This window comes from Biomphalaria glabrata, chromosome 10, assembly GCF_947242115.1.
Source record: "Biomphalaria glabrata chromosome 10, xgBioGlab47.1, whole genome shotgun sequence".
Classification (NCBI taxonomy): domain Eukaryota; kingdom Metazoa; phylum Mollusca; class Gastropoda; family Planorbidae; genus Biomphalaria; species Biomphalaria glabrata.
Genome location: NC_074720.1, coordinates 33,808,959 through 33,825,388, shown reverse-complemented (window position 1 = coordinate 33,825,388; position 16,430 = coordinate 33,808,959). Strand labels below are relative to the sequence as shown.

Sequence of the window (16,430 nt, the reverse complement as noted above, 5' to 3'; positions counted from 1 at the left end):
CAGATATCCACTATTGGCAATACGAATAGTCTAACTGTATAACCACTAAAATAGACTGAACCGTATTCTGATGTAGCCTACTAAAATCGTACTAGGCTCCCAGGCTCGTCCTTATTCAGCTGGAATCAACTGTGTAACATCTTGTCTCCTCCACTCTCTATCTCTTTATAAACACAATAATTTATATATAGCGGACCTCTATATGTATGTAGAGACTATAGAAGAGAACACTTGCTTGCATGCGGCCTCAGAACGAGACAGCTGGAGGTCACTCACAAAAGCCGCGGGACACACATTTGAGACCAAAAGAAAATCCGCTGCCGAGGACAGACGCAGACGGCGAAAAGGAAATCTAAATCAACCACCTGCGGACAATGGTTATACTTGCACTGGTTGTGGCAAAATATGGAGGTCAAAGCTGGGGCTGCGCAGCCACGGGAAATTCTGCATTCCTCACTAATCTTCGGACTCGAAGAAAAGCCTTATTAGTATTATATATATATATATATATATATATATATATATATATATATATATATATATATATATATATATATATATATTTATGAATGGATGGCTCCTATTGTCTCGGAAGACATTGGATGCGCCCAGGTGAGTTTTGATATGGTATACAATAGAGGGGGGTTCGATCATAATGCAACTTTATAAATTCTAGATTTTTCTAGATCTAGATATATTTAGGGAGTATAGACCTAGATCTATAGTTTTCTATATAATAATATATGTGGCAGAATGACACGCAACGGAATAGTTGCCAGTTATTTCTAGAAGATCACATTACCATATCACGATGATTTGCATTCCGAATGTGTACACTAACCAATAACACAGATTTACTGCCGCAGGGGCTGCCGGACGACGTAAAAACAAATGACGTTTTAGCCATTTGTGTTGACTTTTGTCTTTTTTTGTGTGTTTGTTTTGTAGTTGAAGAAGGTCTTGTGGCTCAAACGCCTTTGTTTTTACTGGTCCGACAGGGCTACCTATATATAGCATATAGCCTAATATGTTTATTCTATTTTCTATACGAGTGCTTAAACGTCCGTTCTCAAATAGACGTTCCTCATCACGCTTGACTGCCCACAATACGCACTATCACTGTTGTACGACTTTTCAAGAACGACTAGGCCTATATATATATATATATCTTCTTATCAAAACTACTGTCTTTCAATGGCGCATGTGGGTCCCTATCAGACATGGACCAGGATCAACGAACATCTTCACGTCATATTATAGTTGCCACGCCACTGCCTATATGGTGTATGATAGTGATATGAGTAGCCTGCCTACGATGTAACCGGACATTCAGAAATGGTTTCGAAGCAAAAAACAAAAAAAAACAACAACAAAAAAAACTTCAATTATTTAGGCCTACTCGTCTAATTGCTATAAAATTAATGTTAGATAGAACGCGCTTCTAATCAGTGGCGTAGCAAGGTACCCGTGGGCCCGGTTTCAAGAATATCTTGGTGGGCCGTTATCCCCCATTGATTCAGTGTTTGTGTCTTAAAATTTAATGTTAATTGTACAACTTCTTAACAGAATTAAACGAATTAAATGTGTTTCAAAGGAACAAACAAATGTTTGTTTTTTGTTGTTGTTCATTTGTTGTTTTTTTTTTGTTGTTCATTGAACCCCTTCTCGCTATGGATGATACGCCACTGCTTCTAATACAAAATGATGTCTTCTCTAAAGACATCTAGACTTCTATAGCCTTAGATCACAGACCTACATGTTATACCATATATATTAATAGACAGTGCTTTTTTTGTGTGTGTGTAAAAATATAGGTGCCGGTACTCAGTGATAAGGTTACGGTACTCTGTAGTTGATTGCCTAACTTTAAATAACTACTAAAAATTAATAATATAAGTAAAAATACAATAAAAGTAATATTTAAAAAAAAGCCTTGTTACTAGATATAGAAGATCTAGTTCTGTGAGCTAGACTAGCTTTATTTCTTTTTTTAGACACATAACCATTTTATACCTATGCACACAACCCAGATTTGGCGCTCTTCTTGATAGAAGTTTAAAAATGTGCAACTGCTTCTGTATTAGTATTGCTATGAAAAGAAGTGTTATTCTGTTGTTGAGTCAATGAATGAATGATGCATCCGACAGTGACGGGTAATATAAAATAATATAGGGTAATAGTCCACTGTGCTATCAGCAGCATACGCCTTGGCTGGCTTGGCCACATTCATAGAAATAATAGAATCAAGAATGCCAGAGGCTAGACTGGCTGGATGCGGCAGAGGAGTAGTTCCACAAGACATTGTGATTGTCACATTCATGACATTCCCACTCCCAGAATCTACAATTAGATCTAGAATACTACTGTATCTAGTCTCAGTATCATACTGAGTGAGTATGACAGATTCTCTCGTTTTGTTATTATACTATTTATAGTGTTAATGTTATGACGATACTTGAGTGTATCATAAAACATAGCATGTATCTAACAGAAGGCAGGAGAGCCTGCTGGTCTTCCTCTTTACGCCGGTATACGGATGTAAGCTCTTCATATTGAAATTCCACACAATCAGTTGGGAAAAAGTGGCACTGGATTGACCCACATGACATGATGATGGAGAGCGAGCATAAAGGAAGGCTCCCTGATTGTGATCTAGATCTATGTATAGATGCCATACACAAGAGGTGTCTTGGTGATTACATATAGTATAGATCTATGCCCAACCTATGACTGCAGCTGTGTATCAAGGATTGGCCTCTTTAGTCACACAAGAAGTTGCAAAGGGAAAAGATTGTCTCTCTGAGTCTGAGACTCTAGAGATGTAAAATGCCATTACAGATATCTAGAAGTTTAGATAGATCTAGTAGATCGTAAATATTATAGATCTAGATCTAGTTTCTGTATTACTTATTTAACTTATCTTATTATTATTATATTTTATATAGAAAGATAATCTAGTCTTTTAGAATCTAGATCTCCAGACCTAAGATAAGATTATACTATAATTTAGATCTAGATCTTTATTAGATTTTAAGGGTAGATCTATTATATTATTATATTTTATATAGAAAGATAATCTAGTCTAATCTAGATCTCCAGACCTAAGCCTAAGATAAGATTATACTATAATTTAGATCTACATCTTTATTAGATTTTAAGGGTAGATCTATTATAAAGTTTATAAACTAGATCTATATTATAATAGATCTTGATCCATGAAATCTAGATTTAGATCAATTTCTAGTCTATATATTATTATATAGAAAACTATAGATCTAGTTCTATAGTTCTACTATCTCTATATATTGTATATATCTAGATTTAGAAAAATGTAGAATTTATAAAGCTGTATTATGATTGAACCCCCCTCTATTGTATACCATATATCATCAAACACATTGCCATATTTTTACAATTGTGTTTTTTGTTTCTATACTCACTGCAGGAAACTTTATTAATCCTATGCATGACCCATTTTGCACATACCCAATGCTTGATGTTGCCATTTTCTTCAGAATTGAGAGTACAGCTTAGGTTCAAGTGACTAGGTATGTGACTTCATTTTTCTTTTACCTACCCAAAAAAAATCTAGTTCTGGTAATGCGTTTATCAGAAGAAACTCATACAGCAGACTCATACATAGGTTGAAGAACATTTGTATTCTATTGTTCATGCAATCAATTAAACAAAACTATAAGTAACGGGGGCTGTTTGATAAAGTTGACTTTTTAAATTTTTAGCCTTTATCGAACACATTTATTTAATTAATAAACAAAGAGGAATAGGATTGATTTAATCTATTTTAAATATAATATAAATATAGATGTAGATATTGATTTTTTTTTAAGTCTTAGGTCTATCTAGCTCCTAAGATGTCTGCGCAAAAGCTGAAAAAGACCTGGACTTACCATGACATTGAAATCCCAAACGCTGCTCTGGATGACATAAAAATCAAATGAATGCCATTAAGAAAAGTATTTATTTTTTAATCTAGTCTATATCTATCAGTATTTTTTGGTCACAGATTTTTTTTTTCCTTTACAAAGGCTAAACAAGGCTCATTTTTGACAACTAAAATTGTAATAACTTCCCTCACAATTAGCTCACCAAAATGAAATATCTTCATTGGAAAACATTTCTCAAGCTCCAAGGAGGTTACTTTGCTTTGTGATCATTAAATTTTTTTTATAGAAATACTTACTAAATTGATCTATAACTTTAATTCTGTAGCTCTAGGGGTCATAATAATTATTTATATATTATTATTAAAGAAAAAAGAAATTATTATGACTTATAAATTTTTATACATTATAATATATTATTAAAAGGGTGACCTGTGGCTGAGTTGTTAAGCACTTGGCTACCAAACCTGAGGTCCTGGGTTCGAATCTTGGTGAAGACAAGAATTTTGAATTTCATGATTTTTAGGGGACCCCTGAGTCCACCCAACTCTGATTGGTACCCGACTTAAGTTGGGGGAAAATAAAGGCAGTCGGTCCTTAACTGTTGGGAACTTTATTTATTATACATATTTCAGAGGTCAATGCTGTCTGTTCAACTAAAGCAGTAGGCCTATAAATGGGGAATGTTTGATAAAGTTAAAAACTGAATTTTTATAGATAGATCTTGGTTCTATATGTTAATTTCTTTTTCTTTTTTTTTTTCTTATTTTTAGATTCATCTAATCTATCTGGATCTATAAATCTGCATTTTTGTTCCAGCATCATTCATCTTGACTAATGTAGAATATAGTCTACAGCAGTAAAACATTTAATGATGTTTTCAAAGAAACCAAAATTGAACCATACTTATGACACTGCCATATCTGAAACAAAAGCAATATTCGTTGAACATCCTGCACAATACACAGAAAGCAAACCTTAGTTAGTCAAAAAAATCTTATTTAGCTAAGGATGAGGAGAAAAGGCTTTCCAAATGACTTGTTGAGTTCGCCAGACATGCTAACACACTTTACCAAATTAAAGTCAGGTACCCATTAGAGTTTGCAAAAGTAATAATAAGGGCATGTGGATCATCACTACACCAGAAAATCTCAAAATCAGGAACAAATATAGTTAACAACACAGTGTTTGCCAACAATTTTAAACTATCATCTCAGGCTGTCTTTAAGAGCACCAAGTCTCTTGGTAAAGAAAAGGCTCTTGTTTCACCTTAGTCGGTGAAATAATTTTATTGATTCCACCATATTACCAATTTCAACTGGATTTTCAATGTGGATGAAAGGGGTTTTGGTTTGACACAAAAAGCCACAAGTGCTTGCAAGGTTGTTGTCTTCATAAAGGCTAATATGATTACAACACATCAAACACTAAAAATCTGGTCACTGTCGTAGTGTGATGCAAAGCATCAAGGCATCCCTCTTTTGCAATATATCCTAATAAGAAAATCCCAAGACAAAACATTCTTGAAAACTTCCTTGGGACCCTTTTAGAAATCTCAGAAACGCTACTTATTTGTTCCCAAAACTACAAAATTCAGTATTGTCTCCTACCTCAAGCCACTAGACCATCACAGGTTCCATCAGAAATCTCTGCATCATCAATATAACCTGAGGCCTCCAAATGCCCAGTGCAAGAAGAGTCATCTTTATCTCACTCACCAAGTGCACTTTCCAGTCCTAGCAGATTATACAATATTTCAAACAGAGGCCTCTAAATCCCAAGCACAAAAAAGCCTCTTTATCTAACTCAACATGTCCACACGTCTAAATCCTCATCTCATTTTGTGGCCTCCACATCTCCACAAGAGTCCTACACTTTACAGTCTTGATCCAGCCCCTAGCCTCTAGACTCTAGATCCACAGTGTCCCCAGATGTTTCTACACTCTTCTCACCATGAATGTCACCAATCCTTTATAAGTCCTCAATATTCACCTGAAATCAATATCTTCATCCCCATGAAAGTCTAGTTCATTGGAAGAGCATTCTTATTTTGTGTTTTTGAAGAGAGGACAAAACCTGAATGATCATTTTTTTTCCCCTAGACCAAAAATCACAGAAAATTTGAGATTTTCTCATTTCCTGTGCAACAGTTTGAAGTTTAAACTTGAGCCATTGCCCATGCATTTAAAGATCCAGAAAATTCACCATCTAAATGTAAACAGCAGATCACATATTCAATTTCTCTTTCTTTAAAAGGGAAGAATGGAAAGAACAAGAATATGAGAACTACTCCAACATCCAAAGAAAAGTAAATCAGTTAAGGAGGCTGATCACTTCACCACAAACATGTGACACTCAGGATGTTTGTATGACCTGAAAAGAAATGGGCATAGACATTGCCTTAGTTTAGGGGATGACATTGAACAGTTTAGTGAAATCTGCCTATAGTTGGGGACCACAGACAGATGTAACATTTAGGTCCTTTGTGAATTGTGTGACTCTTGGTGGCACAGTACTTGCACTTTGTCAGTAACTGACTATTTCAAGAAATTTGGTAGAATAAATTGTAAGTAAAATAAAATCACACTGTAAATTTTGTAAACAAAATATAGAAAAATATAAATGTGTCAGTTTAGAAATTATAACAAATTTAAACATACTTTTTAATGTTTAATCTTGACTTGGTCAAGACGTTACACAACTTGAAATGGTTAATAAAATAAATAAATTATATCCCCTGCTTCCAATTTTCAATCCAAGTTTATAGCTATATTGATCAAAATATGAAGTCAGAACATGTGGGGAGAGGGCCTGAGAGCATGAAGACAAGACTTTGTGAAGTATCATAGTCTGCATGTATCTTGAATCATTACATATACCATCTCAGCTATGCAGAAGCAGAAGCTTACTGAATCTGCACATTTAATGGATTAATCACTGTGGCAATTTTAGTCAGTTAAAATTGTCTATACATGTATATTTGAGTTATGAACTGTGTAGCATTGTTTAATGTATATACATATATATATATATATATATATATATATATATATATATATATATATATATATATATATATATATATATAAATATAAATAAATAAAATAATGTATGTATATATTATTTTATTTTTATACATTGTATATACAAGTACATTTTTATTGAATTACTTTTATTTATCTATTTATAATTCAATTAAATAAATATATTTTAAATTATCTCCCTTACATCATCATACAATAACAGTGGTGTACTGAATTTTACTCATTGAATATTTTGTTTATACTTTGTAGTTGGCTAAAAGTAGTCCTTACATTTTATGGATGATGCCAAGTGAAATTTTAGATGCTTTTCTTAATGGAATAGATGTGATGTGATGGACTAGGGTAATGAGAGTTTGTAATTGCTTTCAGTTTTGTAATAATGAATGGATTTTTAAAATTCTTTTTTTTTACACAGAGAGACATTATTTGCTCTAATGATGAAAACAATATAAGACAGTGGTTCCCAAACTTTTTTCTCATAGACCCCTTGGTATGTTTTCCAGTTTTTGGTAGACCCCTTAATTTTTGTTTTTAAATTCATCAACTTCAAATGTTTTTTTCTCACTGATTTCTAGGCCATATATATTCATTGATGAAATTCCAATTCAAATGAAGAAAAGTGAAAATTATAGGCATTACATGAATTGACTAAACAAAAAAAAAGGCACTAGGCAGCATTGATTTACAAATTTCAAAATTGGGCTTTAATTCAGTTAGGTTTAATATTATAACTTATTGATTAAATGATGTTTTGAGTGTTTTAAATTTTGAAAATTTGAAAAACAAATTTCACCTGTCCATTGTATGCTTCATTAATTTAATCCTCACAAGAAACATTGGGATTAAGTTTTAATTTTTGTTTTGACGATATTTAGGTTATCACCTTGTAGCTTGAGGATACCATCATTGACCTCAACAAATGAAATTAATGTTTTATTTTTTTTTAAACTTTAATTTGTGTTAATATAAAAAGAGCATTCATTCCCCTTTAATTCTATACCAAATAAAACATTTTCTGTTAACAAACAAACAAGTTATTGAAGCTTGATCATAACAGCCTAGTGCAATACTACTTAGCAAAATGAAAAATTCCGACGAAACAAGGAAAAATAATTTTAAAAATAAGAGTTAACCTCATTAAATTTATGAAACAAGTCTGTAAAATATACTTTAACCGATTCCTGCATAATTTATTGTTTTAAAACTGGATCTGTAAATTTGCATCCAAGAACCCATAAAAAAATATTAAACATAAGCCTTTCAACAACTATCATACGATCAAAGTTTGAGGCAAAGAGCAGCTCTTTATGGATTTCTTGATTCATAATAAAATGAAAATATGATACCGGTACTAATAAGACTATATTATCGGGCAATATTAACTAGTCCAGCTTGTTTTTTTTAAGCATATATATAACAAAAAAATGATAATAAGCATAACATTATATTATCGGGTAAGGTTAACTAGTCCAGCTTTTATTTTTAGAAGTATTTGTTTGCAAATAATTATAAAAGAACCTGTCAGTGATACCAGATTCTGGAATGTGTAAAACAGGTTTTCAAACCTCTTCAATGGCTGGCATAGTCAATTTTCCACCTATGATGTGCAGTTTCTGTAGTTTATATAGCCTAAGTAAAAATATTGTAAGACGCTCAGAAACCTTATCTTTAGTGATATTTAATCAAACATTTTTCTAGTATGGGTCTATTCTGAACTTAGAGTATTGGAAAGTATTTCAAGTCTCAATCTATTTTATCATGTTGGCATTGTCTAATATGATGTTCCACCTTAGTTGGTTTCATAGCAACTTAACTTAAAACTTTGTTAGGTAAAAGGCACATGGACAAAATTGCTTTTTCGACAAGGACAGAATGAAGCCAAATTTCTAAGAATCAACACTGTACTGTCTACATTTCATTTTATAGACTTAGCTATATACAATATAACTTTTCATTTAGACACAATTAAGCTATTTAAAATAAGATGTTAAAATTTTTAAAAAAATTCATTGGACTAACAAGGCTAAATTTTAGAGGATTAACTAAGGTACAAATCTTAATGGGAAATAAAAGTAAAACTTATACATGAGATCCACTATAGTAGACCCCCAATGTATTTTTTTACTTCTGTAGATCCCTTGAGAGTCTATATCTATATAGACCACTTTGGGAATATCTGACAAAAGATTATTTCAGAGGAGATATGAGGGATAGTAAAATTTCCATTTAAATCTGGAAAAAAAAAATTGGCTTTTATGTGTTGTTTGATTACCATTGAAATATGTGTGAAATTATTTTTTTTACCTTTTTATTCCTAACTTTTATGTTATATTTTTTTTCTCCATTTACTATCCATGCCTAGATTATTTCAATACAATCATAGTATAATTACTTAGTCTAAGGCCTTATGATTTTGTGGGTTATAATCACAAATTGTTTAACTTGCATTTTCTCACAATTATCTCCCTTACATTACTTGCACAACTGTCAGACATTATGGTATGGAACCAACATGAACAAATAATTAATGTATTATTCACCATAAGTTTTAGCATATCTTATGAAGTGAAATCTTCATATCACAGAAATATTGTGGTAAATGAAAAACTACTTTTGATCTGTGTGGAAAACTAAAGCAAATTGGTCTCTAGTTAAAAGTGGCAGTCTTGTCCAAATAAAATTGACAGGTTCCCATAAGAAACATCTTGCATTTATGTTGTTAGATTAACGTTGGCTTGTAGAGCCTTCACATTAACAATACACCTAAATAATTTTTTGTTATGAGGTTCAATCCTTTGTGGTTCATCTTCCATGAATTCCATACTTCACTGTTTTTTTTTGAAGGGGACTTATGGGCTTATGATTTTTAACATACTGGGATACCATATGTTGATATTTCACTATCATACCAATATGTTAATAATGGGCTGTTGAATTAAGCTCCAAACAGTTATTACAACTAAACTAATGCAGGAGTACCATATTTTAGTGTTTTAATTGGAGAACTTAAAATAACTTGAACAAGTGATCTGTAATTTTTTAAACAAAAACTTAATATAACTTTTATTAACAACATACATAGATTCAACTTGAGATGAGATATAGCTCTAAATATACTAATAGTAACAAAGTGAAATTATATTTTTAAAAAATTAACTATAAATGCATGTTTTTACTCTTTTTTCTTTCTGATCTGTCCACTTTCAACTATCAATCCCTTGACTCATATTAGCATGAATTATGACAAACTTTGTCATGATATCATCACCCTATCCTAACCTTAGAAGCACACACATACACTTCATAACATCTTTTAATGCTTTTTTTCAGGTTTAACCTTTACTCATTTTGGTGTTGGCCTTAACTTTACTTCATCAAGTACATTTTGAATGACAGTTATTATTTTATATAACGGGTTTCAAATCAGCATTTGTTTACTGAAGCTTATTGGTGGTTTTTGCGTTGTAATTATTGCAACCCCAGCTTCATTTTTAAGTTTTCTATACCATGAATTAAGCAAGTGCTTTGCAAAGGGGTTTGGTATTTTATTATAGATGTTTTCTTGGCGTAGCAATTCAAACCAGATGAACACCAGAATGAGCTAAAATCAACGTAAAAACCTTAAGTTTTATAGCTAGATCTTCATCCCCAGAGCCACTGTGTTCTACTACAATGCATCTCCTTTTTAATTTTTTAAAATGAATGTTTAGAAAACAATATATTTACATTTGTTTTATTTCATTAATTCTCACAGATTGCACAGCGAGGTATCTTATCATATTTATCTCCAACATGGCAAGATCCTGTGATTAGAATTTTTTTGTTGTCTAACGTTGCAATGGAATTTAACTAAAGAGTTAAAAACAAAAATGTTTAGTAAGCGCCAAACTATTTTCATGCACATCATATTAAAATATGAAACGTCACATTCATTTATTTCATTCATGGCTCTACATGACTTTCTTAGATCCTCCTGTGCTGTTCAGCGCTTAGAGCAGCAAGCCCTCTCCGTAAGGCTGTCACTGGCAACATCTGAAGCCTCTACATACCTGATGTCACTGAGGTCCTGCATGAAAGGTTGGAACCAAGTATGGTCAATTAATCCTCTGTTATTTAATTCTCAGTCATTTAATCCCTAATTAAATAAAATTTAATCATTGTGTAATGTAATGCTAAAGCTTTGACTCAAGTATGCATTTAATCTACTACACCTGCCTCTTTAGTGTGATATTACCGGACTGGGGTGGATCAGATCACTGAAGGTTAGCTGTACTTCAAAGAATTTAACAGTATTTATATCAAGAACTTGACTTGTCCATGTAGTGACTACGTTACAGAACCTACTTCATCTCCATTGCAAATTGTGACTAGTTCAACAATGTGTGTACTTGCATGGCTGCAGGTAAATATATTTCGCTGTTTCTTATACTGAATTGTAATATTATTTAGAAGTTTACATTGAATATCGCTACCTTGGTTTTCATCCACCTTGTTGGACTATCCTTTTATTTTGAGAAAACCAACATGTAAATTAATTCATTTATTGAATTGCGTACTTTTAGTAAACTAGTCGTAATAGGTCCTTTGTGGAATGTTAACTGTCCATCTTGTAAATGTATTTTTACAAATGTGTAGATATCAGCTTTTAAGAACCAGTGTGAAAATTTGATCTATTTAATTGTTATAATTTTTAGTTTGAAAAAGAAACGAGCAAAACTATTCAAACAATGTATTTTTGTTTTATGTGGAACAACTAATTGATTTTTAGAGAACTACTTTGTCATCAATCTTTACAATGTTTCTTATGTTCCATAACTTTCTTATGTTCATTCAAGAGATGATTGGATTATACTCTATAAGATTTTGTTTTTTAAAATCTAGTATTTAGACTGTCTCAACCCCCACTCGTCACAACCTCATTTTACTTCACTTTAAAATATATCAATATATGTTCCAGCATAATTATCATGGCTCTTTTCATCTAGTGATGATTCTCACTTTTGGTGTATGTAATTACTTTGTCTGCATAATTATTAAAGTACTTTTAATGTGTATAAATTTAACTAATGACAACAATGTCACAACATCAATGACCACATAATGAGTACTCATGAACTCAAACTCTCTAATTGAAACTAATATTTAATATTCTAAATAGGCCATCGATGGCCACTTTAAAATCATGTAATATATTTATTAATTGATTGAAGTATAAGTTGATAACTGCAAACATGGCTTTTTAATAATGTAACATAATAACATAAGACAAGTTGCTTCAATACAATATACTAATAAAACTATTGTATCTGTTAAGATAATAGAGATAAACAATAAAGACATAATCAACAAAACAACAACAAGTCACCTATACCATTTAGACCACCACCGCTACTCCCTCCTCCATGCACTGGACCCAGCGCTGCAGACTGCATTAGAGTCAGTGGTACCGCTGTCTATGTCATCTGATGCCAATCACTGTATGTTGCTCATCGTCTTGTTAACTGGTCTTTGCCACTGTCGCTTACAGGTTTTCAGTCCCTATACACTTAGACTGTCATAGACTCAAGACTTCCATCTACCGACTCAAGATTGTTACTTCAAAGACTTACTCTATGAACTGTCATCTACTGACTCAGACTGTTGCTGACTTGGACTCCACCGACAGTCACTCTAATTAAACAAATAACCAAAATATCGCTAACACCTAGCTAAAGCAAAATTCTATTTATTCCTAATGGATTAACATTTAACGCAAGATCTTTAATGGATTAACATCTAACACAAGATCTATAACTAATGAAAACATTTCTTCTTACCCTTGTCCCTTAGAATTACACACATATATCTGTGACAACTTCTATGTGTGTACAACTTGGTCTAACCATTTAGGCCTATTATGTTAAGTTTGTACCCATATGTAATTTGGGAACTGTATTTTAATGTATGTTATTTTATTTGCCATGTGCTGGTCTTTAGTGTACAATAAACAGATCTAAATGTGCCATAATTTCTTCTGGGCCAAATATATACAAATGTGAATTAATAACTTCCTAATTTTCTTTGAAATTTATTGGATAAAACGATTAGAGAATTTCAAGACGAGGGGATTAGATGACTGGACACCATGTGCCAAATCCCTAGCTTACTGACTGATCCAAAATTCTCCCACTTGGTGCGGATGAAAAAATTGTATCACTTGCCATGTACTTTGAGCAACTTTCCAACTACCATTTTCCTAAATGAATTGCTTATTCATCACCATATGTTTTCCTTAAGTTGAAATATAAATGTTAAATACAACAAAATGATACTTTCTTCCCTTTTTTGAAGTATCAAATTAAATCTTTGGTTACTATCTCCCAACTGAAGATGCTTTGTAATATTTTTTTCTCCCCAGAAATAAGAAATGAATGAGTGTGTTTATGTGTACAAATGTTATATGGAATGTTGTGAGGACTAGATTGTCATCTAGATGTAGAATTTAAATATAAATAAATATAAAATAATAAAATATATATATATATCACTATATAAATCTTTATTATCCTTTAGAAAGTTTTCTTACAATTACAACTTAAAAATAAATTATAAGTACAAACAATTTATATGATTAGCACACAAAATACATGTTCATATTACATGCAGTGTCATTAAATTGAAGTTTACATCAGAAAGATGGATTTTTTAAATGATTTAATTGCTAAGGGAACAAACAAGTGGTGTCTGTTTTTGTGATCTGTGTCTTGTATCTCCTTTGTGATCTGTGTCTTGTATCTCCTTTGTGATCTGCGTCTTGTATCTCCTTTGTGATCTGTGTCTTGTATCTCCTTTGTGATCTGTCTTGTATCTCCTTTGTGATCTGTGTCTTGTATCTCCTTTGTGATCTGTGTCTTGTATCTCCTTTGTGATGATGAAATGTTGAAATCATGACCCTGAGGTTATTATTTGTTATTTGTTAGCTTAAAATCTGTATAGCTTTCTGTTGGTTCCGCAAGGTTGTTAACACCAGAAGTGGTAATGGTTCTAAGCCCACCAATACCTATAAAATGCTTCCAATTGCACGCGTCTCAAATAGCCTCTGACAACCAGTCCAACTCCTGGCCTTCACCTGTGGTTCAGTTACTGAGCCTGGCGGAACCATTACCACAGACAGGAGAAGGGGCAAGGCAAGCAACTGGCACCTAAACCAGTAAGCTTCGGGCAGGAGGTGCTCGTTAGTCTTGGATGGCTACCCAACTAGGAGAAGGAAAACTCTGAATCAAAACCTCCGCTGCCTTGCAGCTATTCCCAAACACGGGAAAGGCTTTGGAAGACAACCCTAAAGAAAAATCAGGAGCTGGTGACCCTTAGGCAGATTGCTGCACACTGTGCTACAGCCTGGCAGAGCCTGTGGCGCTACTGATCCCAAATTGTATTGGATATTCCATTCCTTTGGTCTCATCAGCTGTGCAGAGAGGGAGGAACTGCTGTGTGGGCAGCTTGCCCTAGGACAGATGCATATATATGCAGAAACTGTGGCACACTCTGTAGCTCCAGAATTGGCTTGATCAGTCACTTTAAGATTCTTCCCCATCTCAAGACGAAACCAAAGCCAATTGCTCATCTGGAAGCATCCATTGTCTTCCGAGACAGAAGGAGCCATATAAGCAAAAATAATTTACATAACTTTTGCCTCACAAACAACATTACATTTATAATTAAAAATAATTTTTTTTTCTTTTTAGGTTGGCATTACTCTACCATCTTTAACAGAAGTTTAAAAGGTCAACTGTCTTCTTTTGTAGTGAGTTATAAAACGACTGCAGGTCCATTAGTTGAAGCTGTTTCATAAAGTTGTATCGTTTAGTTGTTTAAATGATAAGTTATAACAGTTGAAGCAGAATTTAAGTCATTGGTTAATATGCATGACGCGTAGGACGTAATCATCTTCTTTTTTGAAGTAATGTCTGTATTATATAAGATAAAATAAGATAACCAATTGTTTTTTAAACTATTAACAAACAAATGTACATTTAGCTCAGGATGTTAAAAAAAAGGTAATTATTCGACAGTTGGGATCCCAGCGTTTAAGGTCAACAAGTTGGCAACTGCTGTCTATCAGTACGGTATGTTAACGAACTTGTTTGCGCTACTTTGTCTGCGCTATTTTGTCTTCACTATATTTCGTTGGGAAACCCAATAATAGAATATATAGGCTCTACTTTTACTTTATTTATTAACTGCCTGAACTCAATTTAGAATATTATAAAAAATCTAAATTTGTTTAAAACAGATGGATTACTTTATGTTGCACTATCGACAGCTACGCCCCTGGATAGAAGTTTCTATGATTCTAGAAAGTACAGTTTAGAAAAGTATAAATTAGGGGAAAGCTAGTTAGTCGGGGTCTTTGTAGAGTAACAGGTCCTTGCATAGTAACTGTCTTCTTTTGTAGTGAGTTATAAAACGACTGCAGGTCCATTAGTTGAAGCTGTTTCATAAAGTTGTATCGTTTAGTTGTTTTAATGATAAGTTATAACAGTTGAAGCTTTATTAATAAAAGTTTAATATTATCAAGTCGGTATTGAATTAAAAGTCTGCGCATTCCGTATGTATAGTTTAAAAAGTTTAATAAAGAAGTTAGAAAAAAACACAGATGCTTCTTCAGTTTGTTGTCAGGCTGTTTATACACATCTTTGGCAAGATAATTCTGTTTGAACCGTTATTAATATTAGAAAAAACATCAAGCAATAAAGAAACAGAAATCATCACACTCTGCATGATCAATCCTCTTCAAAGCCTTAATTTGTGTTTTTATACTCTCTTTCTTTTATCTTCCCTTTCAGCTGGATACTTGAGGTAACACCTAGCGTAAAGCGCAAGACAGAATGGCATGCCTGGAAGTAATACAATTTTATCAAAGAGGTAAAATTGCCTATAAAAAGTTCACTGACCAGTCATTAAAATTTTTCTATCTACATGTCCACTTGAGATTTAAAAAAACACATAATTTAAAATGCCTCACCATTTCAGAAATTTTTCAAATAAAAATACACTAAGTTTTGGATAATCCTTTCTATAGTTTACTATAGATAATATAGATCTGGTTCACTGAATTATATATGGTTTTATTGTTCAACTCTAAATTGTACCTGACCAGATTCACATTCAGGATGTTAAATTGCAAGATCCAAAAAATGACTTGTTTATTGAGCTACATAAGAAGACAAGTAGAACAAAATTGACCCAATCTAATATGAAATACAACTTCAGGACACTAGGAAGTAAAAATGTATTGTATGAGAAAAAAAAAGTTGAGCCAATTAGTTAAACATCCAAACAATCAAATTAGCCAATCTATGAGAACATAAGATTCTTAAAAGCAGATAACCAAACCTAGGCAAGAGAAAAGCTAAGAAAATAAATAATTTATTCCCATATTTATTTACATCAATAAACCAATTTAAAAAAAAGTTTAGATGTATGAAGCTTGTCTCCAGGAAAT

General features: G+C 32.6%; 1 long non-coding RNA gene across 1 annotated transcript; it reads left to right on the top strand.

The window, feature by feature from the left end:
• Window positions 1-2,098: 2,098 nt before the first annotated feature.
• On the top strand, window positions 2,099-14,975 carry LOC106066158 (uncharacterized). The gene is made up of 7 exons (XR_008780365.1): window positions 2,099-2,390; window positions 3,446-3,548; window positions 3,849-3,974; window positions 4,676-6,468; window positions 10,914-11,034; window positions 11,170-11,348; window positions 14,671-14,975. It is a non-coding gene; the product is annotated as an uncharacterized LOC106066158 (long non-coding RNA).
• The last annotated feature ends 1,455 nt before the right edge of the window (window positions 14,976-16,430 follow it).